The 16006-nt window shown below is 49.6% G+C and overlaps 1 protein-coding gene across 5 annotated transcripts in view; it reads left to right on the forward strand.

Annotated features, from left to right (window-relative positions):
* The window catches only part of LOC128902745 (CBP80/20-dependent translation initiation factor-like), a 156093-nt gene that overhangs the window by 93536 nt on the left and 46551 nt on the right, over window positions 1-16006 (forward strand). The gene's annotated exons all lie outside the window — the stretch shown is intronic.

Genomic DNA, 16006 nt, shown 5'->3' on the forward strand with positions numbered 1-16006 from the left:
CATTGTTCCTTTTTTTTTTAATGCCAGGAGGCAGTGGCAGGAGAGAGCCGGGTGCGTTTCCCAGCTGCAGGGTTGCCACCTCTCTGGTGAGAGTGCCTTCGTCATTACATAAAAACTCCGCAACACGAGACTTTTCGTTCCCTTTTCATTTTTTTCCTTTTTTCTTTCTTTTTTTTTTTTTTTTAATGATCTTGGTGACTGAAGCGACCCCGTGTCCTGCAGACTAAATTTAACCTGAATTGCCAAGCTTCCAGTAGACTTTATGGCATCGGGAGGCTTTTGCAGGTTGTTTTTCTCCATCTCTGCAGCTGATTGAAAGACTTTATGTACCACCGGCAAAACATTTTACTGTTACGAAACCTCAATAGAAATGTAACGGCCTGCTGGATAAGCTCAGGGTCTTATGATGTTACTTCACAGAAAGCAAAATAATTGCTCCAGCAAAAAATCCAGGAGAACTTCAGCGTGTGCCTGTGGTGGAGGGACGCTTGATTTCCTGAAAACGCGGTATTTATTAGGTGTCTATTAGGGGTTGGGCTGGAGGACGGCGAGTTGTTGACACCGACAGCTCTTCGCTCCTTTTCTGCTGCTCTCCGTTCTCGTGAGCATTAGGGAACGGGGAGCAGGAGTTTGTGGTGGCTGTACAGCTATGGAGAAGGTTAGCAAAGCAACTGCTCTTGCGTCCAAAGGTCTGAGGGGGGACCTCATATCACTTCTCACCTGTACCAGAGGCTGCTGGGCTTCACCTCCATGATCACAGTTGCTATTTCAGATGCCCTAGCATATCATGACATCCGTGCAAGGAGCTAGCAGACACCGGATCTTGTGAAACCTGCACCAGAATGGGGTGGGAGCCAAACAAGGTGCCATAAAGCACCTCCAGTGACACCACCATCTGAATCCCACCACATGTGTCCATAAGTATGCTGACCATATATGAACTGGGAGCCAAAGTTCCTGTTATGCTCAGTGGGAAGGCAGTCAGTGGAGTTTGGAGGATGGTTCACCTCAGCATGAAGCAGGCGTTCAGCCGGGTGACTCCCTCCCCAGTCTCCGCCACCTGTAACTGGTTGAGTTGCCATGAAGTTTAGATCCCCACCTCACCTTTGGCCTCTGACATCGCAGACACCTAAAATGGAGCAAATTGAACCCGTCCTCTGCGTGATGCTGTGTAACCCTCTGCCCATGCCTATGTTCTCCGTGCGTGAAATGTGTCTTGATGCTGTAAGCTCTTTGAGGAGCAGTTGTTCTGTGTGCTAAGCACTTACGTGCAGGGCCTGAGGGTCTCCACCACAATGGCTCCACAAAGTCCTGCACAAGACTGAACTTTGTGAGCAACCCTACAATAATCTGTGTGGAGAAGAGGGAAGATTCCTCTTCCCCTGGGACAAGGTGGGAATTGCCAAAGGTGGCAATCACAGGTGCTTGGAGAGCTCTGGAAAGCTTCTCGCTGAGACCTTCTGGCCCCCACGTAAGAAAAATGAGTCTGGCCATCTTATGAGATCAGGTTTCCTTGCTTTATTTTGCCTTCCCATGTTGACCAGAACCAAGGAAGTCTGAAAAACAAAGAGCTGTGGGAGGAGTTGAGCCAAAACACCTCGCGCCAGAGGAAGCTCTGGGACGGGGAATTTGTTTCTGGGCTCTCTTCAGCAAGAACAAAGACTTGAGACTGGGCATCCCATTCTCTCCCGTCTCATGGAGAGGAAATCTCTTCCCAGCCAAGGAAAGCAAGGTTTCCACCAGGACATTTTCACACTCGCCAAGAATACTGCCGTAACTCTTCTTGAGAAGCTTTGGGGTCAGCAGTCTCCACTTCAGACCATGTTTGCCCTAAGTATTTCTGGTGTCTGAAGAAAATGGGCTTGTATTTGTACCTAGAAGATGCACATGGCTGATGAGATCCCTCACCCACATTTAGCTCCACCCCTTGTTGAGGCTCCCTGGCTTCACTGGCCAGAGCGAGCCCTCCTTACCCATCAGCTGGGGAGGTAGACCCTACTGAGGTCTACCAGCCAAGTTGGCTTGGTGCTGCTAATGAGCAGGGGTTGACACAAGTCACTGGTGTTTCAGCAGCCTGGGCGAAGTGGGTAGTTGAGTTTTTTGCCCTTACTTTTTCATAAACAGGTGTGGACAGAGCAAACTGTTGTCATCCCAGGTGGAAGCGTTTAGCCCTGAGACCTTCCAAGGCGTTGCCAACTCCTGCTACACCCCCTAATTGACTTCAGTTAACAAGGTGCACCTTCTTCTAGAAGGTTTCTTCCAGAAGCAAGCTGGTGGGTGGATGCCTAGCTGATGAATCTGGTATGTCCTAAGGCAGGAGCTGGTTGAACTGGGGGGAGGTCCGAGGAGATGGTGGCATCTCAGGGTGTATGTGGCAATGATGCTTTTGGCACTTAGATTTCAGACAAAACGTGAGCTGACCCAAACCCTTGGGAGTGGGTGGGATTTGGGGAATTGGCTGATGAGCTGTAGAGTCCTCAGCTCTGCCTAAGCCGTGTTGTGGATGTGCTCCTTTGGACTTGGTCTTAAACTTTAAGAGAAAAGAAATAAATCTGCCTGGCTGCATCGTGGGCATGTGAAATCACGGGAGGATCAGGCAAGGACCCTAAAGCAGTGTGGCTTGTAGTCCTGGATGTGAATTTAAAGCTGTTTTCTAGCTTGTATTTAAAGGCCAATATTACTTTATTTTATGTCAAAATTTGCTGTTCTGCATTAGTTATTGTCTGATTCTGAGTTGTCAGGCGTCATCTTCCCAGCCACTGTTTCATCTCTTAAAAAGAATAATGGTTTTTCCCTGTTGTTTACCCTCCTTGTCTTCCACTCTCTCCTTAAAGAGACGCATGTTTACACGTATATAACCAAGCTATACGCGTATATAACCAAGTTGTCCCAGCGTTTTGTCTCGCAAAGTGTTTTCTCAGTGAGACTTCCCCGGAAGAAAACTCCACGCTTGTGCCCGCAAGCGTCGCGTGGGCAAGTCGAGGGGTTGGGATCGCAATGGCGCTTGTCTTCCTCAGGCCAGGTGGTTTTTGTGCTGGAAAGATTGCGTAGAAAAACCCGAAAATCACTCAGGAGCGTGCCCGGCAAGGTATTTGTTTGAAAACTCTCTGGCGACAGCCTGTGTTCGTGCGGTTTTCACGCTGTCTTGAAGGGTTGCGCTATTTGCAGAGCCCCTCCCGTGCCAGTCTATTCATGGCCAGCGCTAGGGCTCCTTCCACGAATAAAAATAGTCACAGGAACGGCCCTCACCCTGGATTTTAAGATTGCGAGTTATTTTGGGTGAAGGCGAAGGTGAGCGTGTTTTATGGCTGACGTGAACGTGTCGGTTTTAAGGCTGTGAAATTTTGGAAAAGCCTTAGAAACCCGTTCTCGGAGGTCACCGGGACAAACCGCCCCTGCTGGGCGAGTGAATAGAAATGAGTTCATAATTACAGAGTATAGTAGTGACACGTTTGCTTTTTTCACCGTTTTAATTGAGGTTTTCAGAGAGGAAGAGGACTTAAAACAATACAGAAATGTCTTTTGTTCTTCCAGGGTCATTTACTGAGAGCTTTGCAGTGAGAGGAGAGGATGTTTATTAAAGAAAGCAACAATATCAAGGCGTTATTTTAGTGCCAAAGTGCTGTTCCTCGCTGGAACAAAACGAAATGTTTTGGATGGACTGGGTACCCGCCGAAAACGAGCGTGGAGCAAAATGACTTGCAGTGCTTTCAGAGAACTCAACAAACGGTGTTGAAACGGGAGAAAGAGAGGGGAAGGGAAGGAATTGAAAAGGTTGAAACACCCGTTTTCCTTCTCAGTGGGATTTCCAAGTCAAAATAATTAGGGTTAATGGCACAGGGGTCTGAACCCCTGGAGCAGCATCTGGAAATCAGGTTTTCATCCCCTTCTTTATGCTCCAGTTTTCTCCATGCCCTCGTGAGAGCTGATGGGGGTTGCTGGAGCCACCACGGAGACTCACTTTGGGGGCACAGAGGGAATATCTCAAACCCTCTGGGAATGCCGTGGCCATCCACGCTGAGCAGCGTGCAGAGGAGTTGACCCTGCGTAACGGTGGCGGTGAAAAGCTCTTCTCCTGAGCAAACTCAGGACCGATAAGTATTTTTTTTTTTTTTTTTCCCCCTTAAGATTTAGAAACTTTGAACTAGTGGTGAAGGACAGGCCACGTCTACAGGAACAACCTCACCGAAGGTGCATCTCAGAAAGGAATCATAGAATATCTTGAGTTGGAAGGATCCCATGAGGATCATTGAGTCCATTGAGGTCATCACAGGGCTACCTAAAACTAAACCCTTTGGCTAAGACAGCTGTGCCGGCTGAAGCTGAGAATCCCAGAGAACAAGGTGAAGAACTCCTCGTTGGAGTGCTGGTCCTTCACGATGAGGTTCCTCAAGGATAAAGTGTTTGTATGCATGAAAGTCCCGAACAAACAGCCGGCACTTGCCCCGCCTGCCTGAGCAGAGCCAGCGGTCACAGGGCATCAGCCGAGAGGTTGGTTACAGGCAATTCGGAGACACATCATCATTTCTTTCGGTTTGATTGTCCGCAACATCGCTGGGAGTTATTACACTAAATTAATTCTCCGAACTGCAGGTCCCCAGAGGACGATATTGTCTCGGCGGTTTGTTCCTAAAAGGGCTCAGCTGGGTGATTGCGTTACTGCGGCTTAATGAATTATGGCACGTGAGCTGGGCGGCGGTAATTGCCTTTGCGTGCGGAGTGCCTTACGCTGCAACCCCTCCACCCAGCTGGGAGATAAGTCACCTTATCTTCTGGTTGCCACACCGTCCCGCATCAGCAGAGGGGCAGGAGTTTTCCGTTTGAAATTAGATGTGCTAGTGGTGTGCTGGAGCCAGTCGGAAGCTCAGTAGGAGCAGGAGGAGAGCTGTGATGGGTCAGACCAGGCCACCTGGCTTGGTGACCAGCAAAGGACACCAGGAGGAGCGTGAGAAGAACAGGGTATGCGTGTAATGCCACTTCCCAGCGGGGCTCTCCTCTTCTGAACGGTTGGAGTCGACGATCTTAAAGTTCCTTTCCAACTGAAACGATTCTGTGATTCTCCAGGAATTTACACTTTGAGGATGTGCAGGACCACATTTACTCAAGTAGCTCCTGACGGGTTTTCCTTTCATGATTTTTGGCAATGTGCTTTTTGAACCCTTGTAAACTCCTGGTACTCGTGTCTTCCTGTAGCGTAGCTCCACAGTTTTAACTGTGCGTTATGTGAAGAAATACCTCCTTTTGCTCCTTTTGAACGACGCTTTGTTTCGTTTCGTGAGAGTTAAAGTGCTCGTGTGGCTGTGCCTGCAGACTAAGTGCCTGTTGAATGCTACCTTAGCTCTTCACTTGTCTTCAGCAAAGAGGGAGTCAGCATTTAAAAGAGGTTTTGCCATTTTGAAAGCAAGAGCATCAACAGAAGCGTTCAGCGGTGCCTGCTGTGGGATCATAGAATGGTTTGGGTTGGAAGGGACCGTTAAAGGCCAGCTAGTCCAACCCCGGTGCCATGAGCGGGGATGTCTTCAACTAGACCAGGTTGCTCAGAGCCCCGTCCAACCTGGCTTTGAACACCTCTAGGGATGGGTGTTCTACCCGTCTCCCACCTCTCTGGGCAACCTGGGCTGAGGTTTCACCACCCTCAGGGTAAAGAATGTCTTCCTTCTGTCTTGTCTGAATCTCGCCTTTTTAAGTTTAAAACCATTACCCCTTGTCCTATCGCTGCAGGACACAGCGATAGGACAACTAAAAAGTTTGTTCCCATCTTTCTTATAAGCTCCCTTTAAGTATTGAAAGGCTGCAATAAGGTCTCCCCAGAGCCTTCTCTTCTCCAGGCTGAACACGCAAACTCTCTCAGCCTGCCCTCGTAGCAGAGGTGTTCCAGCTCTTGGCTCTTTTTTGTGGCCTCCACCCAGGGCACCTTGGTCTTCTTGGTTGTATTGGTGTAGCTTTGGTAGCTGATGATGAGACATTTATTTTTAACCAATAAAGTTAGGCAGGAAAAGTCCTCATCACATGGGCAAACGTAGGGTGCTGTTGGGGCAATCAGCTGTAGGAAGAGTCACAGGGAAGCAACGCAAGAGCTGTCCTCGAGGAAGACAGCCAGAGATGAAACAACGCTGCGGAGTTTTGTTGTCCATCAACCTCAAAGTGCTTTTTGGCAGAGGGCTGCTCTCAGCAGCTCCCTTTCCCTGCGAGGAAAACAAGACAGAAAGGAGGAAAAAGGCTTAGTTGGACCTTCCCCTGCCACAGACCTTGCAGTGAACCCGTAGCCACCAGAACCTTTTATGTGCGAACCCCGTCACCCATGAGTCCTTCAAGGCTGCTCTTTTAGTGTCGAGTAGTGCAAAACACAACCGTCTACGTGATGCTATTTCAGCCGGCCAGAATTGAGGGAAGGAAATATAGCGGCAGGTTCCTCTGCACTAGGAAACTGATCTGTTATTGAAATGGCTTTCTCTTTGGTGGAGTGTTTCCGGCACGGCTCCTCAGTACTGGAAATGGGTTTATCCATCTACACGTTGTTTTCCAACAAGAGTTCATGGAGGTGTTGTCAGCAGCCGGTCATTGGAGTGAATATGAAGTGAAACAACTTGTTTCTTTCTCCTGCTTTCAATCCTCCAATATAAGTGTGCCGTTGCTGGTGGTCCGCTTGGAATGAGCGCTGAGGGCTTTGTGCCATCAGATTGCTCTCCAAAGTTACGTGGCAACTGAACTGAGAGGTAAGGGCGAGCAGAAGGCTATGTGAAAAAAGGTCTTATGGCGTTCCCTGTGTCACACGAGGTCTTTCCATGAGACCTGGCCCATTTGAAGAAGCCCGGCAGCACTTTGACAGTGTGGCTGAATGGTTTCACGGGTGACTTCCAGTTTTTGGCCACGGCAAGCAGCCACCCTCTCGGCAGGAGAGTGTTTACGACCCACTGCTTCTCCTTGGAAGCCCAAGTTGAGGACGTTGGCCCCAAAGACCCGGGAGGGAGCAACGTGCTGAAGCTCTGCAGGGCCTCCTGGCATGGTTAGTGTGCGAAGAAGTTGCCAGCTCGAGCTGTTTGGGCTCTTGTTGCAGAAACAATATTTCTGTCTGACCCCAGTTAGCAACTGATGTTTGCAAAATAAAGAAGTCAAGGCACTGGAAATACTTTCCATTCCCACTCTTGTCTCAGCCCAAAATATTAGTATTAAAAATATTGCATCTATTATATGCAGCTAATATCTCTGCTGGCACGTAAATCACCCAGGGATTTTTCATCTCCGTATTAAAAAAAAAAAAAGTTAACTACGCTCTATTTTTGGATATTTGTTAACTGTTTTGTTTCCATTTATTCCTACTAAAGCCACAGCGGTCTGTCTCCAAGGGACCATCTGTGGGAAAGCGAGTCCCTAGATTGATTCGGAAGGTGCCGGGGTCATTAAGAGGCATGAAGGCGTTGAGTATCTGCTCTTTCTCTGATAATGTCTTTATTTAGCGTGACAGCCTCCAGGGCATGAGTGGACAACAGGCTGCTTTCTTTCATTTAAACTAACATTGCTCCATCCATTCCCAGCGTTGTGCACGTGCTATGGATCATCCGGCTTTCCCGATTAAAGCTGGGGGGCCGCTGGTGCCCAAGCAGCAAGAGCCGGCAGCTACTTGGAGCTGCGGAAGGTGACCCAGCTCTGTTCCTCCACCCGGGCAACCTGTTCCCATCCAAAACTCATCCAAGAGAAAGTAAATTTTCGGAGTGGTTCAGACCCTGGCGTAGCTCAGCACGTCCATGTGAGCCTTAGCATGGAGAGAGGTGGTAGGAACGGGGTCAAGAGGAGACAACTCTTCTTTTGACAATGGGATGGACTTAGGTAAATGTTTGGGGAACTGCTTAGGGTTGTCACTGGGTTGCAGTAAGTCAATGTCCAGGTGGATCCTAGCTCCCAAAGCTCTACGCTAAATGCTAGAGCGTGCTGCATTGTTTTTAAAGAAGTTTATTTAATAAAGTTTATTTGATAAAGGCTTCTGGCACACAGAAATCCAAAGCATCTCTGCTCCTTGGGTTGGTGTTTTAGCAGATCCCAGTGTCGGAAGTTATTGCTTGCCGTTGACTTTGGGTCAGCTCATGTGTCTGGACAGCTGTTAGGAGATCCTGTCAAATCTTGCCTTAGCTTCTACAGAAAAGACATTTATTTCTTCACTAGAAAGCACTGGTATAAATAGGATATGGAAAAAAAAAAAACAACTTAGGACGTCTCCTTGCTTGCAGGTCAAAGTCACAGAGGTTCTAAAGGAAGACAGCTGAACAAAAAGGCAGCAGGTGGGGGCTCGCACGTACTATTTAGGATGTCTCTTGAGAGACGGGACCATGGAGGGACGGTGATGGGCCGTGTCTGTGCATCTTGGCACGAGTTTAAAGTTTATATCTCTCGGAGGATTATCAGATCTCGGGATAACCGATGAGCCTTGGTGTATTTTTAAAGGAGGCAGCCTGGAGTCTGCGATATAAGCTCTTTTATTGCGAAGTAGTAAAAGATGAGTCTTTATTCACTCAACTCGCATTCTTACCAGTAGTCCGGGATCAGCGCGTATTTGCGCTCAGCAGATGTTTGGGAAACGTCATGTCCCATGGTTGTATCTTTCAGCTTTAAACTGTTTCAACTAAACCGGGTGCAGTTCCTTGTCGCTGTATTTTCCTATGGTTTTCATGTAGTTTTTGCAATCGTGTTTACAGTACGTTAAGAATCCAAAAAACCATAATTCCAAGCAATGTAGTTTATGAAGAGAACCGTTTCCAAGCAATTTCTACATGAAATCACTGCAGGGATTTCTACACCAGTCTGGGCAGTCAGCCTTGAAGTCCAGGGGGTGTCTTCCTCGCTGGTTGCCCGGTCTGTGCAACCAAGGCCTCCATCTGGACGTCCCTAATGACTTGTGGGAGATCCAACAAAGCATTTAAAGAGCTGTTTTGGAGCTATCTCGCATGCCATCTGTACTTGGGATGTCTTTCCCAAGCTGGTGTTGCAAAACAGCTACTTAAATTCCTCCTGAAGATTCATTTCCATGAAGCTTAGAAGAAAATAGCTGACTCAGGCAGCCTGTGCGGCCAAGCGTTGCAGTATGCGAGGACTTTCATTGGACTTCGGCAGAAGACAAGTTTGCCCTTCAGTGCTCCGCTCGTTCTGTGCCCATGGACTTTGTGCCGTGTCCTTTCAGCCTAGCAGCACTGTCTCTGCTCCTGCCTGCAGACTGGGTGCTCATCTGGTGGTCCTGTGAGTTGGGGTGTCCATCACTGGTGTGGGAAGTAGTGGACGCTGATGGTGCGAGAAGCAGGGGACAATGATGGTGTAGGAAGTAGGGGACACTGATGGTGTGCAGTGATGCTGCAGGAAGGCGCAGGGAGAAATCAGGTCTGTTCCGGTGTTTGGAAAGGCCAACTAGCAGAAGATAGTGTGATGAACCACGCTTTGCGTCAATCCTACACCCATTTTTTTGGACGCGTTACTGCGTGAGCGCCTTGGGTGTCTCTGTGTGAAGCCCTTCAATCATCGAATCACAGAACGGTTTGGCTTGGAAGGGAACTTTCAAGGCCATCTAGTCCAACCCCCCTGCCATGCGCAGGGACATCTTCAACCAGACCAAGTTGCTCAGAGCCGCATCCAACCCGACCTTGAATGTTTCCAGGGATGGGGCATCTCCCACCTCTCTGGGCAACCACCACCCTCACCGTTAAAAATCCATGCTACCATGGTGGTTTACAGTGAGCCTGGTTATATGGTGATAAAACCAGGCATGATGTCCAGGCCCAAGGGAGGCTTGTCTGCAGTGGCTGCACCCCAAGACCAAGGCGATGACAAGAGGAGTTGTTCCCAGGTTCCCAGGCGGCTCCTCTGAAGGTTTCATCATGCTTTTCCCAGCAGCCAGATGCTGTGAGATTCATCAAAAACATCTCTGCCCTCATAGTGTTGTTTTTGTTGGCTGTGCTTGTCTTCTAGAGTTTATTGTATGTTTTCAAGGATGCGTACATCTAAGACCTAAAGCATGCGTTGCGTCCCAACGTGTTCAAAGATGATTTTAGATCCTGGTCATCAGCATTTTGACGGGTGGATTTTCTACGCTTCCAAAATGCCACGTCCATCCAGACGCATGGGCTGGGTCTAGTGATCGGGATAGACTTTAACCCTAGTAACAGAAAGGCATAAAAGAAGTGTGAATAATTTCATTTTTGTTTTCGGGAGCGAACATGACATCTTGTTCCCTTCTCATCTGAGAAAAATGCAAACAAAAATGAAACTGGAGCCAAGTGAAACCAGTTGGAGAGAGAAAGCCAAAGGGAAAACACACACGAGTCCTGTGTTCTTCATCCTTGGAGCTGGTGGTTGTTGCTTTCTGTGGGGTTTTGAGGTTTTTGATTAAATTGGGCGGAACCGTCAAGCTTATTTGGTTGTTTCCCACTCTCGATCCTAACGAGGATAGAAAACGGCCTTGGCTGGGCTGTGGTGCTCCCTGCACCGAAGCAACGCTGAGTTATCACTCTACATGCACGTAAGACATCAGAGTGCCTTTGGTGGAGGTAGGCTTGGTGAAGAATACTTTTGGGGGGAGTCAGGCATCTAGAGTAGAATTTCAGACCTTCCTCCTCATTATATTAATAGCAATATTCCCATTGACCTCCCAGAGCAGAATTAGACCTCCAGGACCAGTTTTAGACGCTGTAAAATTCCACCGGCTTCTAACTGGGATCCTTCTGACCCTCCACTTTGGACCACGACGTCCCTTAGGTGCCCAAAGCCAGTGATGACGGGTAGTTTTGACCGCAGCATCGTTGCCATGCCCAAACTCCCCCGGCAACGCCTGCTTGGCGATACCAGTCCAGTTATTTGTGGACCAGTTATCCGATCTGGCTGGAATATGCTTAGTTCCGAAAGGCTGTGCCTGGAGAAATTGGTTCGTTCAGGGAATGTTTCAGAGGACTTTGCTTCTTCCTGCCCTTTCCCTTGTCATGCCGGGTATCCTGGGCAGGTAGCTCGCACAGCAGGGGAGAACCCCGTTACTATCCATCTTTGTGAATTTAACTCTTGTCAGGGGCGACTCTCAAAGTTTTATTTCATTTCCCTCCCTCTCACTGGAACATTACTGTGGGATCTTCAAAAAGAAGGTGAGGAGAGGTGGCCCTTCATCCCTTAGAGCCAGCTCCGCCGGTCCTCTGTTTGCAGGTGCCATCGCCATGAGCCCTGGGGGGCGCTCTGCTCTTCCAGCTTTGGGGGGTGCCATGGATGAGTGGGATTTGGAGCTCTCATGGGAGTGGAAGGTCCCACAGAGTCCATTTCTGCAGCAGGTCTCAATCTGGCCCTTGTAATGGCAATTGCTAATTAATTGGCAGGCATGGTAATAGCAAAGCTGATCGTGTGATACTCCTGAGGCTTAGCGTCGTACTGCTGGGGCCGACCCTGGCACAGAGATGAGGTCCTGCCTGGGCAGAAGACAGGATGGAGAGAAACTCTCTGTCCGCAAAATGCAGCAAGGAACGTTTTCATTCAAGCACCAGGAGGATGAAGGGGATGCGGAAGGTTTGACTTCGGCCGTGGCACCGCTCTTTGTTCTCAACTTCTTGCCCAAGTGGCTGCAACTCCGGATCAGTTGTTGATTGCTGGGTGGCCCTGGCCGTGCCCGCCAGATATCAGGCTCTGCACGAAAGCAGGACAAAACCATCATCCCTCCCCTGCGAGGCGCTTAGCGTCTCCAGGAGGGTTTGTCCCATGGGAGAGTTACCTGGGATTGAGGACAAGCATGATGTCCAGGCAGGCTCTTCAGAAGCAAGAGCCCGGATGCCCAGAGCACCCTGTTCCTGAGCCCACGGACGAGATCTCGGTCTGTTTGGCCGGATGGGATGCTCCGCGCCGCGGGGTAGATGTCACGAGTGCCGTTGGAGATGTAGCTCCTTACCTCTCAGTATTTGCAGGGATTGCCTAACCAAATCTCCGCGCGACCACCAGGAGAATGTAACCCCGCGTTGTCCTCCGGCTTCCCACATGCCAGACAAATGGTGGGGGCTCTCGGAGGACTTGTCTCGTTCGGCGGGGGCGAGGAGGGATATGAGCAGGGCTGACGGGACGGAGCAACTGTGTTTTTAGACTACAGCTGTCCACGTGTCTGGAGTTACTTTCCCCAGCCTTGTGCCTTCCAGCCCCTTTCCTTGGGACAAAACGATGTAGTAAAAACTTGCAGGAATCCCATGTTTCTGAGCACGTAGGCTGATAATCACCGAGACAGCTGAAGCCTTAGGTTTGTTTGCGTAGGCTCCTCTGACAGAGCAGACATTTGTCAGATCTAAATTCTGTTGAAAGGTATCTCGTTTAGTTAATTAAATAAAAAAAAAATTGGTGGAGAAATGATAGCAGAAGCGATACCGTCCTATTTCCAGCTTGGCAACCCTGACTCTCTCCCCTTGGTTTTTAGTACTTCTGCACTTCTCTTGTGACTCTGAATGTCGCTTTAGTTTCTACGTTGACCGGTGGCCAAATCCCTGGTCCCACTGAAGTCAGGGGGAGTTTTGAGCTGAATCAGAATTTGGCCTTTGAAGAGAAAATAGTTATTTAACGTTAGACAGAGTCAAGAGGTGAGAGACCATTGTGCTATCTAGATGCTTTTTCTTGTAGCCGAACTAAGGTCCTCTGCAAGGTGCCGTGTCCTTATAGCAAAGGATGACCAGAGAGGGACAGAAGAAGGATTTCCCAGTAGCTGTGGTATTTTTCTGGGGTGAATCTTTCCTTTTCTTGGAGATGTGGCTGTGTGATTCAAGCTGTTCCTCCCTTTGGAATCGCGCGCCTAAAACCCTGGGCTGGGGAGTGCCTTTGGGTTCCTACGTGGTCACCCCAAGCCACCATCTCAGCTTTCCTGTCCTCAAGAAAGCAGCAGGTTGTTTCCCTCAACTCAACTCAACTCACAATGGGTGTGTTTGGTGGGGTGCCCTGGTCCCCATCTTGCTCCTTCCCCAGCATCTCAGTCGCACCTGAGAGCAAGGATGAGATATAGAATCATAAAATGGCTTGCGTTGGAAGGGACCTCAAAGATCATCTTGTTCCAACCCCCCTGCCCTGGGCAGGGACACCTCCCACCACAACAGGTTGCTCCAAGCCCTGTCCAACCTGGCCTTGAACCCCTCCAGGGATGGGGCAGCCACAGCTTCTCTGGGCAACCTGGGCCAGGGGCTCACCACCCTCACACCAAAGAACTTCTTCCCAATATCTCATCTCAATCTCCCCTCTTCCAGTTTAAAACTGTTCCCCCTCGTCCCATGGCTCCCCTCCCTGATCCAGAGTCCCTCCCCAGCTTTCCTGGAGCCCCTTGAGGGACTGGAAGGGGCTGGAAGGTCTCCGCGGAGCCTTCTCTTCTCCAGGCTGAACCCCCCCAGCTCTCTCAGCCTGTCCTCCCAGCAGAGGGGCTCCAGCCCTCCCAGCATCTCCGGGGCCTCCTCTGGCCCCGCTCCAACAGCTCCGTGTCCTTCTTGTGCTGAGGACTCCAGAGCTGGACGCAGTACTCCAGGTGGGGTTTCCCCAGAGTGGAGCAGAGGGGCAGAATCCCCCCCGTCGCCCTGCTGGCCACGCTGCTGGTTTTCAGCCCGAGATACTGTTGGCTTTCTGGGCTGCCAGCGCATATTGCCGGCTCACGTTGAGCTTCTCATCCACCCCAACACCCCAAGTCCTTCTCCTCAGGGAGGGGACAACCCAATCTCCCCAGCTTTGCGTTGCTGTGCAGTGAAAAAAGCATTAAGAACCGGGCCCCGTTCTCCTCACTTTGGCTCTTCTTCGCCGCCGAGTTCTATTTCTTCTTGGCTTTTCTTCCTCGCCGGGGTGTTGGGAAGATAAAAGCGCACAACAAGTCTTTGCCTGAATGCTGGATGATCCTCTAGACCCCTGCCTGCTGCCAAGTCACGGACGTGGCTTCTTGTTTGCCATTCTCCTTCCTTTGCCTTTTATTTCTTGCAAATTTTTTCCCCCTCACTTGTTTAACTCTGGTGTTTTCTGTCCTGTGGTCGGTGACTGCGGAGCTTTGGTTCGTGTTTGCTCTGCCCCTTGTCGTGGAGCTTGTTTGTTGCCTTTTAGCCGTCCTTTACGGGGACGGAGCTCCCCGTCCTCTCCCTGTCTTATTGCAAAAGCCCCAAACCGAACAATATCTTGCACGTTCCACATTGGCCAAAGTGTTGGGTGTTTTTAATCTTCAACCTTTTTGTTTATTATTTTTATTATTATTAATTATTCTTTCCCAGCCCTTAAACAGAAACAGTTTGGTTTAGAATATCAATACGTCTTTAGGAAAAAAAAAAAACAACATCCCGGCGTGCGTTTCTCGCAGGAATTTACAGCGGAGGTTGGTTCCCAGCTCATTTCCAGGCGTTTTGCCTTGGCTCTGCTTAAATTATAGCTGCGTCCGTGTCCAACTTTCAGCATTTCTGTGCGATGTTTGCAGCTTGAAGACAGTAGCAGCCTGTCTGGCTCATAACCCAAGGCTGAAAGCGCACCCAAACGGTTAAACTCAGGCGGTCGAGAGGAGAAAAGAACAAAACCACGGAAAGCTGAATTATAGCAGCAAAAACTCTTGCCCGCTTAAGCATTTGAGGGCTCGGTACTAGAGAAAGGTTTTTCACTAACTTTTATTTTGACATTCCCCTTTTAATAAGCGTCGCTCTTTACAGAGCGGTTTATGCGATTGCGTTACTGAGAGGAAACAAAGAAACGCCAGGAAAACTTGATGTGGAGAATCTGTCCTCATAAAATCCTCGTAAGCTCCAGCAAACAGGAAAGCTTCCCCCGGCTCCTTTTATTTTATTATTATTTTTTTTTTAACTCCCTGCCATTCAGCTTGTTTTTTTTTTTTTTTTTAAAAATAAAAAAAAAATAAAGTAAAATAAATCCATGTTGAATATCTCAGAAAAGCGGATCCGGTGGTCTGAGACGAAACACAAATTCCTTCCGCTGCCGCCGCGAACAAGCCTCTTCGCCCCGCGGTGGCCAAACGCGAGCCCTCGCTCTTTATGGTTAAGAGCCAGTTGGCCTCGGAAAATAGGTTTTAACTCCCGGGGATGCCAAGGAATACAGATTTGACGGGCAGATGGCTTTGGCAGGCAGGGTTGGAGACTGTTTAGCCGCTGACCATTGAAATGTATTTGTGAATGGCCGCTTCCCTCGGCCGAATGCATTTAGGCGAGCGGTGCGGATGATGAAAATAAAATTAATTGCTATGCGGCGGGTTTAAAATAAAGGCTGCTATTTATCCGAACGGCGGCGGGGGTTTCGGGTAAGGGATGAGGCTGAGCAGGGGGATTATAATGGGTGCAAACCAATGTGGTCGCTGCAGCGCTCACGGTTGTTTCCCTGTTTCAGGGAACGATGCTGGGGAGATGTCCCTGGTGAGCCTCCAGCGCTGCTCCCAGCAGCCTTGTAAGGAGCCGAGAATTAAAGCATCCCGTGTGCTCTCAGAGCCAATATTGAGTGTTAAAGAGGCAGCAAGCAGGCAGGGAGCTGCCGCCGTGCTTAGGGTTAACCCTGTGCCATCCCAGGTGAAGGCAGCCGATCTCCATCTTCACGGAGACCATCTCCATGGATGGATCTCCATCTTAATTGAATCCTCAACAATGGCTTGCCAGCTCAACCTTCTCCGCTGGGGAGAGCCACACTGCAGCCTGTGTGGAAATCCGAAATGTCCGAGGCTGCTCTCCTCTGAGGACAGGCTGAGAGAATTGGGGTTGTTCAGCCTGGAGAAGAGAAGGCTCCGGGGAGACCTTCTAACGGCCTCCAGTACCTGAAGGGGGCTACAGGAGGGATGGGGAGGGGCTGTTTCAGGGAGTGTAATGATACGATGAGGGGAAACAGTTTTAAACTGGAAGAGGGGAGATTGAGATGAGATCTGAGGAAGAAATTCTTTGCTGTGACGGTGGTGAGCCCCTGGCCCAGGTTGCCCAGAGAAGCTGTGGCTGCCCCATCCCTGGAGGGGTTCAAGGCCAGGTTGGATGGGGCTTGGAGCAACCTGGTCTGGTGGGAGGTGTCCCTG

Source organism: Rissa tridactyla, chromosome Z, assembly GCF_028500815.1.
Source record: "Rissa tridactyla isolate bRisTri1 chromosome Z, bRisTri1.patW.cur.20221130, whole genome shotgun sequence".
Classification (NCBI taxonomy): Eukaryota; Metazoa; Chordata; class Aves; order Charadriiformes; family Laridae; genus Rissa; species Rissa tridactyla.